We start from the raw sequence: 18,989 nt of genomic DNA on the forward strand, positions 1-18,989 counted from the left end.
TAGAACTTATTCTTCGTCCCATATAATTTGAAAATGCAAATAAAAAATAGTTCCAGGGCATCAAAAATTTATGAAAAATTGGGGTTTCAATAAGTTTTTCCCCTAAGCAACGTTACCCCTAAACAACCCAAATAAGAGCTAAGGAATACAAATATAATGATTCCATTATTATCATTCTTTACAGCAATCGATTAGAGCCAATAAAGAAAAAAAAATCTTCAATTGCATCTAACAATAAACAAGTACATATTTCGATTAATAGCGTTAATCTCGCGAAAGTGATCAGAAGCATTACTCAAACTCAAACATAGTGTAGAATTAGAATAGTATCGGCTTCAGACTCTAATCCCCACGCCAGACTGTATATGTTATAAATAATATTTCGTCCAATCTAAAGCTCCCAGCGTCGATTCGGCTTGATGATAGAAGAGCGACCGCACGTAGATTGACGTCTATGGTTGTAGTATTTCAATTCTTCCTTACTTCTTTGGCATTTTGCCAACAGTTTTAGGCAAATACAGTTCGAAAGTTGTACCCATTCAATCACGATTTTCTGCCCAAACGATTGCACATTAAGCACGTCCGGAAAATTTAGTATTTTCCGGCAATTTTCATAGTGTGCAGTACGATAGTTCCTATAGGGTTGAACCAAGTTCTAAATTTAACACACTCGCCGCGAGTACCCAGCAGACCTCAATGTTAAAATCCCCGATGAGACAAGTGCTAAGGTAAACATCCCTCTCCGAGCCGCGATATATTTATTTGTTCATCGTGCGCCTCTATCATATTAATGCGCTACCAAGCAAAACCGGTACGTGGAACTGAAATCGTGATATGACCTTTCGCAATGAAAATGTTTAAACCGATCACCATTGGATTAGGGGTGATTCAAATATGACGTCCACTACTTTTTGAGTTTTCTAAACCACCCTACCCCCTCTGTCGCGCTTTTCTCTAGGCCCTGACACTACCACATGGCCCACTCTAGATCCATACCAGTGGGTCGAGCATACTGGATGACATTGCTCATAAATCATGGTCAACTTTGTTTTAGTATGGGGGGAATGGTCTTGCTTGACTACCCTATTCAAATGTTGAGTAATTCATGAAAACTGCATTATTACATGCCGAAGCTTATTTTTCAGAATAAAGTGATGTATGGACGAAACTTCCGCAACACTCGAAGGAAATGAAAGGAAAAATTGAATTGGGCACATATTGAAAATTTATACTATCCCCAGAAGCACCTAAAATTATTTTTCTGGTTTTAAGGCATTTTCTCAGCTAAATCTAATAAAAAGTCACAGAATAAGCCCTCCAAACAGCCTTGTACCCATGACAAAGTGGTAGAGAATAGCCTAAAGAAGCTATCAACGACTAATCCTTTTATTATGTGGAGTTAAATTGATGCATTCAGATGATTTTTTACGAAAAAGACTGAAAAATCACAAATCTCGTTTGATGCACCTCTAAATCTCCATGGATTTGGCTGAAAATTGGTCAGGAGACTCCATTTAAGATACTCATTGAAATAGAGGGGTGGCACTTTGAATCTGAAATACTTTTGAAAATGGTGAACAGATCTACTCTAGATATAGCACATGCACTGTCACAAAATCTTAAACCGCCACCCACCCCCCTAAAAGCTGTGACATCTATATATAAAAATGAATTTACATTTTCTTTGAGGCAATTAGACTCACGGAAGGATGAACCGATTTTCAAAATTCATTTTTTTTTCACAATTTTGTATTTTCAATTGTTCTAAAGTTTTCATACATATTTCTTATTTAGACTATCCCCCTATATATTGAAACCACGAAACGTAAGACGCATCTATGCATAAAAGCATGTTGCAGGCCCGTTTAATTCTTTTATGAGTTAAATCCCGAAGACAAAACCGATACCTACTTATTCTTTTCTGTCTCAAAATTCCAAGATTCAATACGTGGTTTTTAGAAAGAATTGTAAAATATGTTTAGCCTTGGGTGCCCACCAGAGTAAACGCGACGTTGCGACGCGACTCACGCAAAGGAATAACAACTATTATCAATAAACTGTCCAATGAACGTACTGTTATTGGACTTTGTTTTATTGGATCCAAATAATTCTTTGAAAATTTTAAATTGGAATGCCCGCTCTTTAAAGGGTAAGGAAGATGAATTATTCAACTTCCTATCAGTTCATAATGTGCACATTGCCATTAGAACTGAAACATATATAAAACCTGGTATTTTCATCAAAAGAGATCCAAATTATTTTATTTACCGAAATGATCGTCTTGACAGCGCCTGTGCTGGGGTCGCCATTGTCATTAATAGACGTATCAAACATAAATTATATGCTTCGTTTGATACTGTCCAACAGCACTGTTCTGTGAAATACCAACTTTGAGAATAATGTCTCGAAAATTCTTTAAAAAAAACTTCAAAAGCCGATTCCAGCGCTTAAAGGTGGAATCAAATTTTACTAACAAATAGCGAAAAGGCTCAAAAACTTGCTCAGCAGTTCGAGAGCGCCCATATTTTAGTCTAGGTCTCACTAGTCCAATTGAGGATCAGGTTACAGGAGCTTCGAAGACATTCACAATCAAGAGAATGTTTTTGAACCTTCGTTGGGAACTAATTTGGATGAATTGAGATCTAATACTACAAAATTTTAAAATATGAAAGCCCCGGATAATGATAGTATTTTATACATACTTATCAAAAAACTTCCTGAGAGCTCTTTATCCTTTTTGGATAATTTATTTAACAAATGTTTTCAATTAGCATACTTTCCAGATAAACAGAAAAACACCAAAGTTGTTCCAATTTTGAAGCCGGAGAAAAATCCAGCTGAGGCTTCTAGTTATCGCCCAATCAGTTTGCTTTCTTCAATAAGCAAACTGTTTGAGAAGATTATTTTAAACAGAATGATGGTTCATATTAATGACAATTCTATTTTTGCTAATAAGCAATTTGGTTTTCGCCATTCAACCACCCATCAGTTATCAAGAGTTACGAATTTAATTCGGCTCAACAAATCTGAAGGATATTCGACTGGAGTTGCTCTTCTTGATATAGAGAAAGCATTTGACAGTGTTTGGCATGAAGGTTTGATTGTATAATTGATGAATTTGTATTTTCCTCTGGACATTATTAAAATGATCCAAAATTATTTAACAGATCGCTCACTGCAGGTAAACTATCAGAATCTTAAATCTGATAGATTACCTGTAAGAGCTGGTGTTCCCCAAGGCCCATATTGTATAACAACTTTACTTCTGACTTACCTGATTTACCCCCAGGGTGTCAAAAATCTTTGTTTGCAGATGACACGGGCCTCTCAGCCAAAGGGCGAAGCCTTCGTGTGATTTGTAGTAGATTGCAAAAAAGTTTGGATTTTTTCTCCACTTTCTTGCAAAAATGGAAAATTTCTCCGAATGCTTCCAAAACTCAGCTTATAATATCCCCACATAAGCCGAGAGCTTCTTATTTGAAACCTTCTAGCAGACATATTGTCACTATGAATGGGGTTCCAATAAATGAGTCAGTGAAGCTAAATATTTAGGACTTCTGCTAGATCAAAAATTTACTTTTAAAAGTCACATAGACGGTATTCAAGCCAAATGTATCAAATATTAAGTAGACACTTATAAAAACAGAAAATCAAAACATTGTCTTAAGAACAATCTTTTGCTGTGCCAATGTGGAATAGTTACTGCAATACCAGAAAGAAGGCATTTCAGAGGATTCAAAATTCAAAACTATGAAAATGATTCTGAAGTTGCCTCCGTGGTTAAATACCAATGAACTTCAAAGAATTTCTAATATTGAGACATTGCAACAAAATGTCCAATAAAATACTTTCAAATTTTAGACAAAAATCGTTGCAATCTTCTATTGCAACGATTAGCTCCTTGTACCCTTAGTATTAATTAGGTTAAGTTTAGTTTAAGTTGAAAACATTGTAATTCCTACATGGTTCAATTCAACCAGAGGAAAAATCCTAACTGCCAGAGGCAATTGAAATGTATTAATAATAACTAAAAATGTAACATAGCAAATAAGGATGATAGTATTAAGAAAACACGGAACACCTATTCTAAGAGATGAATGCATGTATTAGATAATTAGCAGATAAAATTAGTTAAAGAACTCTGTTTACTTTCGTAATATGTATAAATAAGTGAAAGTCTTGATGTTTACCTAATAAAAACAAATAATAAATATAGATTATAAAAACATAAGATGTTTACAGTATTCCTCAAATTAAAATAAATAATATCTATAACAATATCTAAAATTATTATTGACATTATCATGATGATTACAACCCAACAAATCGTTTGATTTATTTAAACAGCGCAGAAAACAAAACAAAAAATAAAAACGGTCCCGCCAAGCGATTGTTGTTTTCGTATGGAATGCCTCCATATAAAACGCTGGTAGGATGGAAGAAGAATGGAGCAAAACGACGTAGACTGAAAAATGCACACGCACTCACAAACGTCGTCATCACACTGTGAAGCGAGCGAGCAGCAGCAGCAGCAGACATGGACGATCAATTTAGTTCCCCCTACGACGTTAGAAGTGCTAGAAAACGACGGCAAAAAATCGACCTACCTTCTCCGAGTCCTTTTTCAGCTGCGCGTCTGGTTTTCCCTTTGCATTGATGCACTTCCGGTGTATGCACGACATCGTTTCAAACTAGGATGCTCCAATTTTTCCCATTTTACGCTTCAATCCAGCGAAAAATTCCGCAACCACTGTAGTAACAGCACAGAATAGAACAGGCTCAGCCCTTGATCACAACACTCTGACGGCGCTGGCCTTTCTTTCGCTCACTTCCGGCGCCAGGTATCTTCCACGGTTTCAATCGCACTTTCGGTTTTCCACGAAAAACTTCCGATCTAGTACCACTTGAACACACCCCTGCTAGTGCGGCTACTATTATTGCCTGTGCTGGGAACTGGGTAATGATAACAGGAGAGTGCAGCAGATTCACAAAACCATTCACTAGAAAATCACCAAACACTGTCACTATCACCGGAGAACCTAGAGGGAAAATTGATTTTTCAGAGAAATCATGCATCGTCGAAGTTCAAATTTATACTGTTCGCCATTCCACAACTGCAAGTTAATTTCTTTCATTTTGCGCCTCTGTAGTAGTGCACAGCGGATCTTGTGTTGGTGAACTCTGAACTGTCATGCAAGACAAATTGACTGACAGAACTGTGGCGTATGTGTCTGTTTGTTTACAATATTTAGCTTCAATTTTCCAAAGCTTTGCGAGGAACATTTTCTGGTACGTAATTAATCTTATCATAATTTCAAACAATCAGAAAAATCTTAATATCACTCATTGGAATTTGTAATCAAATTCAAGAATAAAATACTAATAAAAATAAAGCTACGCATTGAAAACAGCTGATTGCTAATTGATGCCGCAATGGTTATTATACGATCGGATGTCACTACCACATCTGGACAAGTGATCTGTCAAAGCTGAGACCGTACGAGGGGTCTGTATAGATGCGAGATAAACATGGAATTACCCTTTGTTTCCTGGTGACGACTAATGAATTTGTAATTTATTTTTTCAAATATAATGTTTCATAAATAATATGTAAAAGCATGCGTTGTACATTTTTTTTGAAGAACCTAATTGTTAAATTTATTTGGTAATTAATCTTGCAAAGATTGTTTTAGAAATAATTTATTAAAAAGAATGGCAAAACTTAAATATTTCCAGTGACCCGGTATACCTCAATCATATAATCGGGGTTTATTTTTCTATTTGAACTTCTGAGTTCTACTAGTTATACTCTATAGTCTATGAGCATCAGAAAATCCGGCTAAAGCTAAAGACAAATCTTGACCCGACAAATACCTTTTCAATATCCAACTCAGTGGTGCTTATGAGGGTGCCGCTCAATGAAAATAAATACTAAGGTATGGAAATTCATACATTGTGTGCGTGCCTTTCGTGTATGGCGAAAAACCTTTAACTACTACATTCGAACGAGCTCCCATAAGAACCCGTGCAAATATGTACGTCACCATTTGCTGTTTACATTTTCTATCATCCACTAATACGCTTGCATTTGGTCTTCTTCCTCACCTTCTATCTATCTCATTGGGTGCCGCTGATCAGAGGACCTCCGAGCTTAGCTTAGCTTAGACTGACTGTACATATCAATGGTTGCTACTCCGTGATTGATCAGAACTGGTGCAATTGCACTACGATCCTAGTGAATAGTGGTTGGAGTTTACCATCTATGTATTCTCGAAGTGCACATTTCAGCAGCTCTCAAATGTTCATCAATAACGGTGCCGGCCAAGTCCTTACAGTCAGTTGGGGAAGGGAGGGAATGTTAGTGTGTGGTTATTGTTGCTACTAGATACCGAATTACCACGGGAAGGAAGTTGTGTTAGTTGGGTGGGGACATAGATCGGGATTCACCATATATGACTAAGCAACTTCTATACTACAGTATTAGCATTTCCTTGATTTGTTCAATTCTTTATCCTTCGCGAGAATACACAATCAATCGCTCAAAAAAAGCGAGTATACCGTAATCAGGATCTCACTGGTATTAATCCTGATGGGCTTGTGCGCTTTGAGCGGCACACGGTCGCTTTTCAGTCAATATAAAGTCGTACATCACATCACGTCGTAGATACACGATATACATACATGTTGTATGGAGAAGCACCTATATCGCCTCCACTTCGACAGCCTACACGACACCATATACTTTCATGTGTTGACTGCAGAGGACCGACATCCAATTTTTTTACTATGGATTTTGACAGGTTTGCCAGTTCGTTCTTTTTTGGGGGATAAATTTATCCCCCAGTGTCAAATTACCCCAATACTTATTAATTTTGCATTAGTATGTGCACGAATTTTGTATGTTTACGTTTTTACAGGAGAATATGATGCAAAACGCCAATACCACTCAATAATCCAACATGATACAATTATGAGAAAACAGAGAAAAAAAAACGAACTATAAATTAAAACTTTTTTACACTCGATTCCATGCTTTAAACGTAAGAATGTTCAACTTATTTGCTCAATTCTTCAGAATACTACTTGTACAAGGTACTGCCTTTGTTCGTTTTATATCATTTTCACCATCGGAATTGTTTATGTTGCATTCGCAGTGCACTCATATTGGTGACTCAGAAAAGATGTGACAAAGATGGCGTAGCTTGTCATCCCCGTGGTTGACTGGGTTTGATAGGGCCTGCCTATAGACACATGCAGCTTTTTGCAGAGGTTCAACAGAGCCCACTGTCAAACCCCACCACGTCCTAGACAGGCCCCTTAACCCTTTATAAGGCAGTGGCAACTATATTGCCACCAACAAATAATATGTTTTTCTATTTATTAACAAGAGCTCTACTTATTATTTCACATGTAGTGACTTTATTTGCTTCCTAGTAACACCCCAGATGAATTTGAGCCATAAAAAAATTGAAATGTCAATTTGAGAACAGTTTTTTTATGAACAGATCGTAAGTTTCGAGTGGAAGCAGTTATAATTCGTTAAAAAAACGACAAAGATATATTTTTTCCCGTTGGTATCAATTATTTTGAATCTCCTGTGTTAGATTACTACGTGATTAGCGTGAAAAAAGCTTTGACTTTCTGTATATTTGGTTTTTGGATTTTTGACGAAATTGTGTTTTTTTCCCAAGGGTCCCCCCCTTGGGAGAAAAACGCGAAAATTTTTTTTTTAATTGTAATGCGTTTTCTGACTAGGACTCTTCACCAAAAAATGTAACGTACCTTGATTTGACTGGTTCTACGTAAAACCAAATTTTTAAAAATCTTTTTATATTTTTGTTGTTGCCTGTTTTCCCGCTTGCCGGGCAGTGGCAACTATATTGCCACCAATGTTGTCCCGCTTCGCGGGCAGTGGCAACTATATTGCCACCAATGTTTTACCGCTTGGCGGGCAGTGACAACTATATTGCCACCAATTTTTCAATGTTTCTGAACTGTTTAATGTATAGCAAACATACATTTGAGTTTAATACCATGTCAACATTGTGTCCTATTGTTGTTTTTGTTAATTTATTGTTTAGATTCGTCTGCCTTATAAAGGGTTAACTCGCAGTGGCCATGGGGAGGGGTCGTCATGCCCTTGGACATAGTCCCCTGGTGCCGCTGATGCCCACGTAGCGTTTTTTCAAGCTGCGTGCACGCCGCGTCCACGCAAGGTACCCAGCATCAAATGTAGTCGTGCACACGTTAACGTGTACATTGTTCCATTTGATGCTGGGTACCTTGCATGAACGCGGCGTGCAAGCAGCGTAAAAAACCGCTACGTGGACATCGGCCCTAAGTAAGTACTACTAGGGATCATATATCTCACTTAACTTTTCAAAAGGACCTAAGTAACATTTTTTTCATGAATTAATTTGAATACTGCAATCAATAGCTTTCATGTTGTTCTGTTGATTGCGCGATTCAAATTAATTCATGAAAAAAATGTTACTTAGGTCCTTTTGAAAAGTTAAGCGAGATATATATTAAAAGATGGGCAAATACTTTTGCAGACGACTTAGCAACGCTGTTATTTTCGTAAACAAACGCTGTCAGCAGTTGACGTGGCATAAAATGTTAGAGCTTGTATATGACTTCATTTGATAAAACTTTTCGATGATTTCTTCCACCAATCGTGCTGTGAAATGTGAAAATTAAAGTGGAACAAAGTACAACACTGAGCTAAATCCCTATCTGAATTTTATGTGCAACGCACATATATTTTTTGCAATCAAGCATTGCAAATACTCTCTATTGATTTCACACACACGGAGATCCGAAACAATCCAAAATTAAGTCTTTTTCACTCAACTTGACAGCTAAGTGCAACCACTCAAAATTGAGTTATTCGCTAAGTACTTAATTTTGAGTTATTCAAAAACACTTCGTTTCGGGTTAATTTTACTTATCAAACAAGAGTTGATTTTGGATGAAAATTTCTATATAAAGGCTATTGTGATTTATGTTTAAATGAAATTTCAAGCACTATAATTTCTAGGGACTATGAAAAACTGCCCACTCCCATGTTTTTTTATTATTACATATTCAGTGTATTACATATATAAATGTCAATAATTGTTGTCACTGTATGGATATCAATTTCCTTCCGGTATGCAACAAGCATAAATGATCGCAATAAATAAAGCACAAATGACCTGCTTCAGGAACACTGTCCTAATTATCGAAGCATTACTGCCGCACAATAATTGCTTCCACCTGAAAGAATGTTCTGCTTTGCAGTGGTGTGGGACAGGAGCGGCCCTGAAAAATCCTTGATTCAATTTGTCATTCCCAGAGTTTTCATCCATCAGTAATCCTGAAATGTAGCATAGTAAATTTGTAAGTAACACTTTTATTCATAATTAATCAATTGAAACTTACTTGCAATCAAATGATTTTATCGTTTCACTGTAAACTAAAAACTGCTTTTATGGTTTCATTATTAATTAACAAATTCAATTCCCGAGTGAAGACAACGATCAATTAAAATGGCGTCAAGTAAGTTTTCAACCGAAACTAAGTGAAGTCCCAACACTTTATTTTGGATATTTACATATAAACCAAAATAACTCAGGCGTGAGTTATTGGATTAGACTTCAAAACAAAGTTAATATCACCCATCAATGGGAACAAAAAACTATCCAAAAAGGAAGTGTTAGTAAAATACTTAATTTTGGATGCTTTCACACTCGATTTTGGATAGTTTAGTTTCACAGTGCATAGAACTGGAGATTATTTTGTGCTTCAAATTTTATGTGCGATACAAAATAAATGCGAATGAAATTAAATGACGTTTTCAATATAGGGTAACCGGCGGCAATGTTGGCCCTGGATGTAACATTGGCTCATCACGCAAATTAATCAATATTTCAGCGATAATACGTCGATTTGTAGGGAGATTTTTAACACTACTTCTTTAGAAAAGTGTATCAAACATATATCTGCTTCATAACTCTAGATTTATACACTTCTTAAACTATTAAAAGCAATTATGTTGCGTGAAAAATCACTTTGACTCGGTTTTTTAGCAGCCACGTTTCGTTGACTTATGCAGGCTGGCTGTACTAGAGTTTTTCTTTTGCCCAATAAAAGAGTTTTCTGAATGAACATACCTGCTTTCGCACATCAGATGAATGAATAACAACCATACTATGTCAGCTATCATTTTCATTTCACAATTTCTATTAGTATAGCGACATTATCAACCAAAACTTTTTTGGACAATATTGGGGGCATCCGTAGTCAAATGTTGGCATGCGCTTCCGATTTGTAGCACTATGTTAGTATAGGTGGAACTCAAAAATCAAAACATTCTCACCAATAACCCGTACTGGAGAAAATAACCGAAAGCTGCAGATAGATAGAATATCCGATGCTTGCGATTGAGATGCAGAGAATTTTTGTAAACACAGGTTAATCCACTCAGCGGTTAAGTTTCATTCACAAATTACATAACGCTAAAATCAACCCACACCAAGTCTCTAGTAATGCTTCATGAATGGTAGGGTTCTAAAATTTATAAAGTCCTTGACGCTCAGACAAGTACCCTCCCACAACCTAAAACGTCATGTAGTTTGTGAATGGGTTGATGCTCCTCTCGAAACACGATATTGTGCTTCCAGATGAAAACCGAAGTGAGCTCTCGCGACGATTGAGATTGAGTCCTTATTTCCTGATGTCGCAACTACATCGCGACTAGTGCGCACCTATGCCACCGCGCCATGATGCGCACTAGTCGCGACGTAGTTGCGACAAAAGGAAACGGGAGAAAACTCGATTGTCGCGAGAGCTCACTTCGGTTTTCAACTGGAAGTACAATATAATCGCTTTCATTCGCACAACATACCAAAAATAATTGCCTACCTTACGGCTTTCAAACACGATTCAAGCGAAAGCGATTAAAGCATCAACCTTTTGGGTTCGATACACCATTTTCTTCATAATTTCGCAAATAAATGATTCAATTAGTGTATGAATATCTTCTTTCGCGCGAATCCTACAAACTTTTTTTCATTCAATAATGGAACGATACAATAGATCGTATATTTCATTAGATAAACTTTCAACGTCATTTTATGTGAATAATTTCAAGTCAAATTACTTGACAAATAGCTTCATCATAATTTAGATCAACTATTGCTTCAAAAAGTATTTTGATCTGTAAAATGATACCGAAAAAGTATTCTTTCAACTCGGGAAGTTGAAACACGTGAGAGATTTGAGAGGATTCACAACAGCTGATCGATATAGAGAGGAGTGGAGTCAAACGCACGTACCAATCATGAAACTTCAATGCAGGCAGAGTTAAAAACAAGCATCCAATAATTGTATTTATCAATAATTGTGTAATAATATCAGGAAGTTGGCTCAGTTATAACTGTTTATGCACAATACAAAGCAAGGAATTGCATAGAAAAAGTTTTACAACTGGCTTTCTTCAGTAGTGCGTTATGCATCATCCCCACCTAAAGCATTGTTTACGTTTTGGAAAAAAGGTTCTTCGAGAGTATCGCGAGAGCGAGAGCAAAACAACTGCCATGGTTTCAACTAGCAGTAAATCTCAAAATTATGCGGCAGCCAATAATTAACGTATGCAATTTGTTTGAAGGCATAACATGAGGGCTAGAACATGTAGCCTTTTTGCAATTGCAATTTTTAATACAGTTTTCATTTTTCATTATTTTTTCAGTTTTCATTATTCACTTGCAAATATGGTAATTATTTGGGAAATAAATGATTCATATAATAGTATTTTTGTTAGCATGTCCTTGGTAAGCGTGCTATTGGGGGAATCAAAAACGCACTCTCACAATCCGTGTGGTAGTATTTTACATGCAACCAATTAGAATTCACGCTCAATCAGATGATTTGATTTTCTCTATTTGTTTGCATGCTGCCTTTATTCAACGCAAGCAAAATGACTGGTACTACAAACAGCAACCCATCTTTATCTTTCGTATGTTCGAAATCAACAATCACTCGTCCCAAGTGGGCTGAAAAATGATCCACCTGATAGGGACAAGGATGCCGACATTTTGTCAATTTCTCTCGAGACTTTCGCTGGTTTAAATGAGATATTGCGGACATTCATCGCCGTTTTCTGCTATTTGGCGTCAACACCAAATGTAAGCAAGCCGGCTGGTGGAATAATTCTGATTGGAAATGCAATATATGAAGATTTATAACGATAAATGTGCTCAACCGTAGCATAATGTGCCAAGGTTTGAGCCGTTACCCCTATTTTATGTGCAGATGCAGATATAATTCAAAGGACTTTCATCTAAACCTAAATTCTGTTTCCTGTTTTCGTTTTAAAATTCGAAATAAAAATCATAATTTATATAAAAATTTTACATTTACCCATATACTCTTATTCAATCTCAACTTGAGGCACGGCAAATGCTGGGTAAAGCGTACCATTGGTACTTCGCGTACCTGAAGGAATAAAATAGACCCCATCTCGCGGTCCTTAGCCTCTTACCCAGCAACTCCTATCCCTACCTCCCCGCGGTGCTGGCCGGGATACGAGCAACCTTAGGGAAGATCGGGTAACCAACCCCGGTGGGAACTATGGTCGTATGCTGACAGGGAAGGGGGGGTTTGCTCCTCTTCGGAGGTGCAAATCTTATTGAGCGTCTGTTCTCCATGTCAGGATCGGCTCACAACAGCGTCTGTTCTCCATGTTAGGGGCGGCTGATCATCGTCCGAGTGCCAGCTAAGTGAAACTGTGCACCATGGTCCACCGGAAATAAGGAGGAATGGTCCTCCGGAAATTTAGGGGGTTTGGTGTCAGGCCCTGCAAGCCAGCCTTTAAAAAATCATAAGCAACGAACAATCAACAAGAGAGTACGGACCGGAACCATCGGCGAAGACCACTGCGACGAAAAGGGACTAGCGATTGGAAACTCGGTTCGTGGAACTGCAAATCTCTCAACTTCATCAGGAGCACACGCATACTCGCCGATGTGCTCAAGGACCGTGGATTCGGCATCGTAGCGCTGCAGGAGGTTTGTTGGAAGGGATCAATGGTGCGAACGTTTAGAGGTAATCATACCATCTACCAGAGCTGCGGCAACACACACGAGCTGGGAACAGCTTTCATAGTGATGGGCGATATGCAAAGGCGCGTGATCGGGTGGTGGCCGATCAATGAAAGAATGTGCAGGTTGAGGATCAAAGGCCGGTTCTTCAACTTCAGCATAATCAACGTCCATAGCCCACACTCCGGAAGCACTGATGATGATAAGGACGCATTCTACGCGCAGCTGGAACGTGAGTACGACAGCTGCCCAAGCCACGACGTCAAAATCATCATAGGAGATTTGAACGCTCAGGTTGGCCAAGAGGAGGAGTTTAGACCGACTATTGGAAAGTTCAGCGCTCACCGGCTGACGAACGAAAACGGCCTACGACTAATTGATTTCGCCGCCTCCAAGAATATGGCCATTCGCAGCACCTACTTCCAACACAGCCTCCCGTATCGGTACACCTGGAGATCACCACTGCAGACAGAATCACAAATCGACCACGTTCTGATTGATGGACGGCACTTCTCCGACATTATCGACGTCAGGACATATCGTGGCGCTAACATCGACTCTGACCACTATCTGGTGATGGTTAAACTGCGCCCAAAACTATCCGTCATCAACAATGTTCGGTACCGACGACCGCCGCGGTACGACCCAGAGCGACTGAAGCAACCTGATGTCGCCACTGCATACGCGCAGCATCTCGAGGCAGCGTTGCCGGAAGAGGGTGAGCTCGATGGGGCCCCTCTTGAGGACTGCTGGAATACAGTCAAAGCAGCCATTAACGACGCAGCGGAGAACAACGTCGGGTATATGGGTCGAAGTCGACGGAACGATTGGTTCGACGAAGAGTGCAGACAGATTCTGGAGGAGAAGGACGCAGCGCGGGCGGTCGCGCTGCAGCAAGGTACCCGGCAGAACGTGGAACGTTATAGACGGAAGCGGAGACAGCAGACCCGCCTTTTTCAAGAGAAGAAACGCCGCCTGGAAGAAGCGAAGTGCGAGGAGATGGAACAGCTGTGCCGTTCTCAAGATACACGCAAATTCTATCAGAAGCTCAATGCATCCCGCAGAGGCTTCGTGCCGCGAGCCGAAATGTGCCGGGATAAGGATGGGAGCATCTTGACGGACGAACGTGTGGTGATCGAAAGGTGGAAGCAGCACTACGAGGAACATCTGAATGGCGCTGAGAGTACAGGCAGTGAAAGTCAAGGCAGCGGAGGAGATGACTACGTCAGTTCAGCGGACGATGGAAACCAACCAGCCCCCACCTTGAGGGAAGTTAAGGATGCCATTCAACAGCTAAAGACCAACAAAGCCGCTGGTAAGGATGGTATCGGAGCTGAGCTCATCAAGATGGGCCCGGAAAAGCTGGCCACTTGCCTGCACAAACTGATAGTTAGAATCTGGGAAACCGAACAGCTACCGGAGGAGTGGAAGGAAGGGGTTATATGCCCCATCTACAAGAAAGGCGACAAACTGGAGTGTGAGAACTTTCGAGCGATCACCATCCTTAATGCCGCCTACAAAGTGATATCCCAGATCATCTTCCGTCGTCTGTCACCATTAGTGAACGAGTTTGTGGGAAGTTATCAAGCCGGCTTCGTTGACGGCCGCTCGACAACGGACCAGATCTTTACTGTACGGCAAATCCTTCAAAAATGCCGTGAATACCAGATCCCAACGCACCATCTGTTCGTTGATTTCAAGGCGGCATACGACAGTATAGACCGCGTAGAGCTATGGAAAATTATGGACGAGAACAGCTTCCCTGGGAAGCTTGCCAGACTGATCAAAGCAACGGTGGATGGTGTGCAAAACTGTGTGAAGATTTCGGGCGAACACTCCAGTTCGTTCGAATCGCGACGGGGACTAAGACAAGGTGATGGAATTTCGTGCCTGTTGTTCAACATTGCGCTAGAAGGTGTCATGCGGAGAGCCGGGGTACGATTTTCAACAGATCCAGTCAATTTATTTGCTTCGCGGATGACATGGACATTAGACTGGCCCAGATTACTATGGGGAGAAAAAAATGTTGTCGAATTCCAAGGGGCACCCCCCAGAATTGTGTCTTTGGGTGAGAAAATCCATCTCTGAAAATTTCAGCTCAATCGCTTGTTGCATAAGCTGGCGCATTTGATTTGAAGTTTGTATGGGGATTTCAGCCAAAATGTATAGGAAAATACACCTCCGTCACTCATTCGATCTGGAAATTGGTTCTGATTGCTCGATTGACCCCAGAATTGCAAAAACGGCAGTTGGTATGCTACAGAACAATTTCACAGAACATTGCATGATGATTAAATGAACTTTTATATAATTTTCGGCTGATTTATTAGGAGCTGATTTGTATATTTTTGGGTTTTTTGATCGAATCGCATCAGCCGAAACCTATATAAAAGTTCATTTAATCGTCATACAATGTTCTGTGAAATTGTTCTGTAGCATACCAACTGCCGTTTTTGCAATTCTGAGGTCAATCGAGCAATCAGAACCAATTTCAAGATCGAATGAGTGACGGAGGTGTATTTTCCTATACATTTTGGCTTAAATCCCCATACAAACTTCAAATCAAATGCGCCAGCTTATGCAACAAGCGATTGAGCTGAAATTTTCAGAGATTGATTTTCTGCCCCGTGGAATTAGACAACTTTTTGTTTCCTGGGCCAGTCTAATGGACATTGTCGGCCGAACATTTGCAAAGGTGGCAGAACTGTACACCCGCCTGAAACGTGAAGCAACAAAAGTTGGTCTGGTGGTGAATGCGTCAAAGACAAAGTACATGCTTGTGGGCGGAACCGAGCGCGACAGGGCCCGCCTGGGAAGCAGTGTTACGATAGACGGAGATACCTTCGAGGTGGTCGAGGAATTCGTCTACCTCGGATCCTTGCTAACGGCTGACAACAACGTTAGTCGTGAAATACGAAGGCGCATCATCTGTGGAAGTCGGGCCTACTACGGGCTCCAGAAGAAACTGCGGTCGAAAAAGATTCGCCACCGCACCAAATGTGTCATGTACAAGACGTTAATAAGACCGGTTGTCCTCTACGGACATGAAACATGGACAATGCTTGCAAGCACTCGGAGTATTCGAGAGACGGGTGCTTAGGACCATCTTTGGCGGTGTGCAAGAAGACGGTGTGTGGCGGCGAAGAATGAACCATGAGCTCGCCCAACTCTACGGCGAACCCAGTATCCAGAAGGTAGCTAAAGCCGGAAGGGTACGATGGGCAGGACATGTTGCAAGAATGCCGGACAGGAACCCTGCAAAGATGGTGTTCGCTTCCGATCCGGCAGGTACGAGACGGCGTGGAGCGCAGCGAGCGAGATGGGCAGACCAGGTGCGGAACGACTTGGCGAGCGTGGGGCGTATCCGAGGATGGAGAGATGCGGCCTCGAACCGTGCATTGTGGCGTCAAATTGTTGATTCAGTGTTATCTGTTTAGATGTTAACTAAATAAATGAATGAATTGAGGTTAAATAAGGGTGGGGTTATGATTATGTGTTCTACTTAGTTTTTCAACAAATTGTCACCTATATGGATTCGCATTGTACGTTTTTCATAATGTACTCTGTGTTTGTCATCTATGTGGATGTGGGTTCGCATTATGCGTTTTTCACAGTGTATTCTGTGTCTCGTCTTTGACGTTCGGCTTCGGCTACTCTTGTCCAATCTCAACTTGAGGTTAAATAAGGGTGGGGTTATGAATATGTTTTTTTACTTAGTTTTTCAACAAATTGTCACCTATATGGATTCGCATTATGCGTTTTTCACAATGTACTCTGTGTTTGTCACCTATATGGATTCGCATTATGCGTTTTTCACAGTGTACTCTGTGTTTCGTCTTTGACGTTCGGCTTCGGCTACTCTTGTTCAATCTCAACTTTAGGGGTAATAAGGATGGGTTATGAATATGTTTTGACTTAGTTTTTCAACAAATTGTCACCTATATGGATTCACAGAGTGCAGACAGATTCTGGAGGAGAAGGACGCAGCGCGGGCTGTCGCGCTGCAGCAAGGTACCCGGCAGAACGTGGAACGTTATAGACGGAAGCGGAGACATCAGACCCACCCTTTTCAGGAGAAGAAACGCCGCCTGGAAGAAGCGGAGTGCGTGGGGGTGGAACAGCTGTGCCGTTCTCAAGAAACTATCAGATGCTCAACGCATTTCGCAAAGGCTTGAGGATGGGAGCATCTTGACGGACGAACGTGTGATGATCGAAAGTTGGAAGCAGCACTACGAGGAACATTTGAATGGCGCTGAGAGTACAGGCAGTGAAAGTCAAGGCAGCGGAGGAGATGACTACATCAGTTCAGCGGACGATGGAAGCCAACCAGCCCCCACCTTGAGGGAAGTTAAGGATGCCATCCAACAGTGACAAGCTGAAGTGTGAGAACTTTCGAGCGATCACCATCCTTAATGCCGCCTACAAAGTGATATCCCAGATCATCTTCCGTCGTCTGTTCGTGGGAAGTTATCAAGCCGGCTTTGTTGACGGCCGCTCGACAACAGACCAGATCTTTACTGTACGGCAAATCCTTCAAAAATGCCGTGAATACCAGGTCCCAACGCACCATCTGTTCGTTGATTTCAAAGCGGCATACGACAGTATAGACCGCGTAGAGCTATGGAAAATTATGGACGATAACAGCTTCCCTGGGAAGCTTACCAGACTGATCAAAGCAACGGTGGATGGTGTGCAAAACTGTGCGAGGATTTCGGGCGAACACCCCAGTTCGTTCGAATCGCGCCGGGGACTAAGAAAAGGCGATGGATTTTTGTGCCTGTTGTTCAACATTGCGCTAAAAGGTGTCATGCGCAGAGCCGGGTGTAACAGCCAGTCAATTTATTTGTTTCGCGGATGACATGGACATTATCGACCGAACATTTGCAAAGATGGCAGACGCCTGAAACGTGAAGCAACAAAAGTTGGACTGGTGGTGAATGCGTCAAAGACAAAGTACATGCTTGTGGGGGGAACCGAGCGCGACAGGGCCCGCCTGGGAAGCAGTGTTACGATGGACGGGGATACCTTCGAGGTGGTCGAGGAATTCGTCTACCTCGGATCCTTGCTAACGGCTGATAACAACGTTAGTCGTGAAATACAAACGCGCATCATATGTGGAAGTCGGAGCTACTACGGGCTCCAGAAGAAACTGCGGTCAAAAAAGATTAGCCATCGCACCAAATGTGTCGTGTACAAGACGCTAAAAAGACCGGTTTCCTCTACGGACATGAAACATGGACAATGCTCGAGGAGGACTTGCAGGCACTCGGAGTATTTGAGAGATGGGTGCTCAGGACCATCTTTGACGGTGTGCAAGAAGACGTTGTGCAATGTGATTGCGCGGTAGTTGCTACAATCCAGCTTATCGCCCTTTTTGTAGATGGGACACACGACACCTTCCATCAACTCCTGCGGCAGAAACTCATCATCCCAAACCTTGGAAATCACCCAGTGCAGCGCTCTAGCCAGTGCTTCACCACCGTGTTTAAACAGCTCTCCTGGTAGTTGGTCAACTCCAGGGGCTTTGTTGTTTTTCAGCCGGCCGATCTCCTCCTGGATTTCCTGGAGATTCGGAGCCGGAAGTCGCATGTCCTGCGCGCGTGCTCCTAGGTTCATTACCATACCGCCACCGTTGTCTGCCATATCGCCATTCAGGTGCTCTTCGTAGTGCTGCCGCCACCTTTGGATCACCTCACGCTCGTTCGTAAGAAGGTTCCCGTTTATGTCCTTACACATATTCGATCTTCCGCGCCCGTTTGTATCGTGCCTCGTTCGCCCTCGTGCGGTGTTGCAGCAATACGTTGTGTGGCGGCGAAGAATGAACCACGAGCTCGCCAAACTCTACGGCGAACCCAGTATCCAGAAGGTAGCTAAAGCCGGGTTTTGGAAGGGGTAATACGAAGAGCA

At 41.1% G+C, this 18,989-nt stretch overlaps 2 protein-coding genes across 3 annotated transcripts in view; one reads left to right on the plus strand and one right to left on the minus strand.

Moving 5' to 3' along the window:
- LOC134222516 (TATA-binding protein-associated factor 172) overlaps window positions 1-18,989 on the minus strand; it is a 277,075-nt gene that overhangs the window by 66,012 nt on the left and 192,074 nt on the right. The window contains exon 1 of one of the 2 annotated variants that reach the window (XM_062701663.1): window positions 4,608-5,043. The exons of the other annotated variant lie outside the window; for it this stretch is intronic. The gene's annotated coding sequence lies outside the window, so the exon portion shown is untranslated. Of the gene's footprint in view, window positions 1-4,607; window positions 5,044-18,989 lie in introns of those variants that run through there. 2 annotated transcript variants of the gene reach the window in all.
- LOC134222525 (arrestin domain-containing protein 17-like) overlaps window positions 5,202-18,989 on the plus strand; it is a 54,866-nt gene continuing 41,078 nt past the window's right edge. Inside the window, exon 1 of the mRNA XM_062701676.1 lies at window positions 5,202-5,289. The gene's annotated coding sequence lies outside the window, so the exon portion shown is untranslated. The remainder of the gene's footprint in view (window positions 5,290-18,989) is intronic.

The sequence above is a fragment of the Armigeres subalbatus genome, chromosome 3, assembly GCF_024139115.2.
Source record: "Armigeres subalbatus isolate Guangzhou_Male chromosome 3, GZ_Asu_2, whole genome shotgun sequence".
In the NCBI taxonomy this organism is placed as follows: domain Eukaryota; kingdom Metazoa; phylum Arthropoda; class Insecta; order Diptera; family Culicidae; genus Armigeres; species Armigeres subalbatus.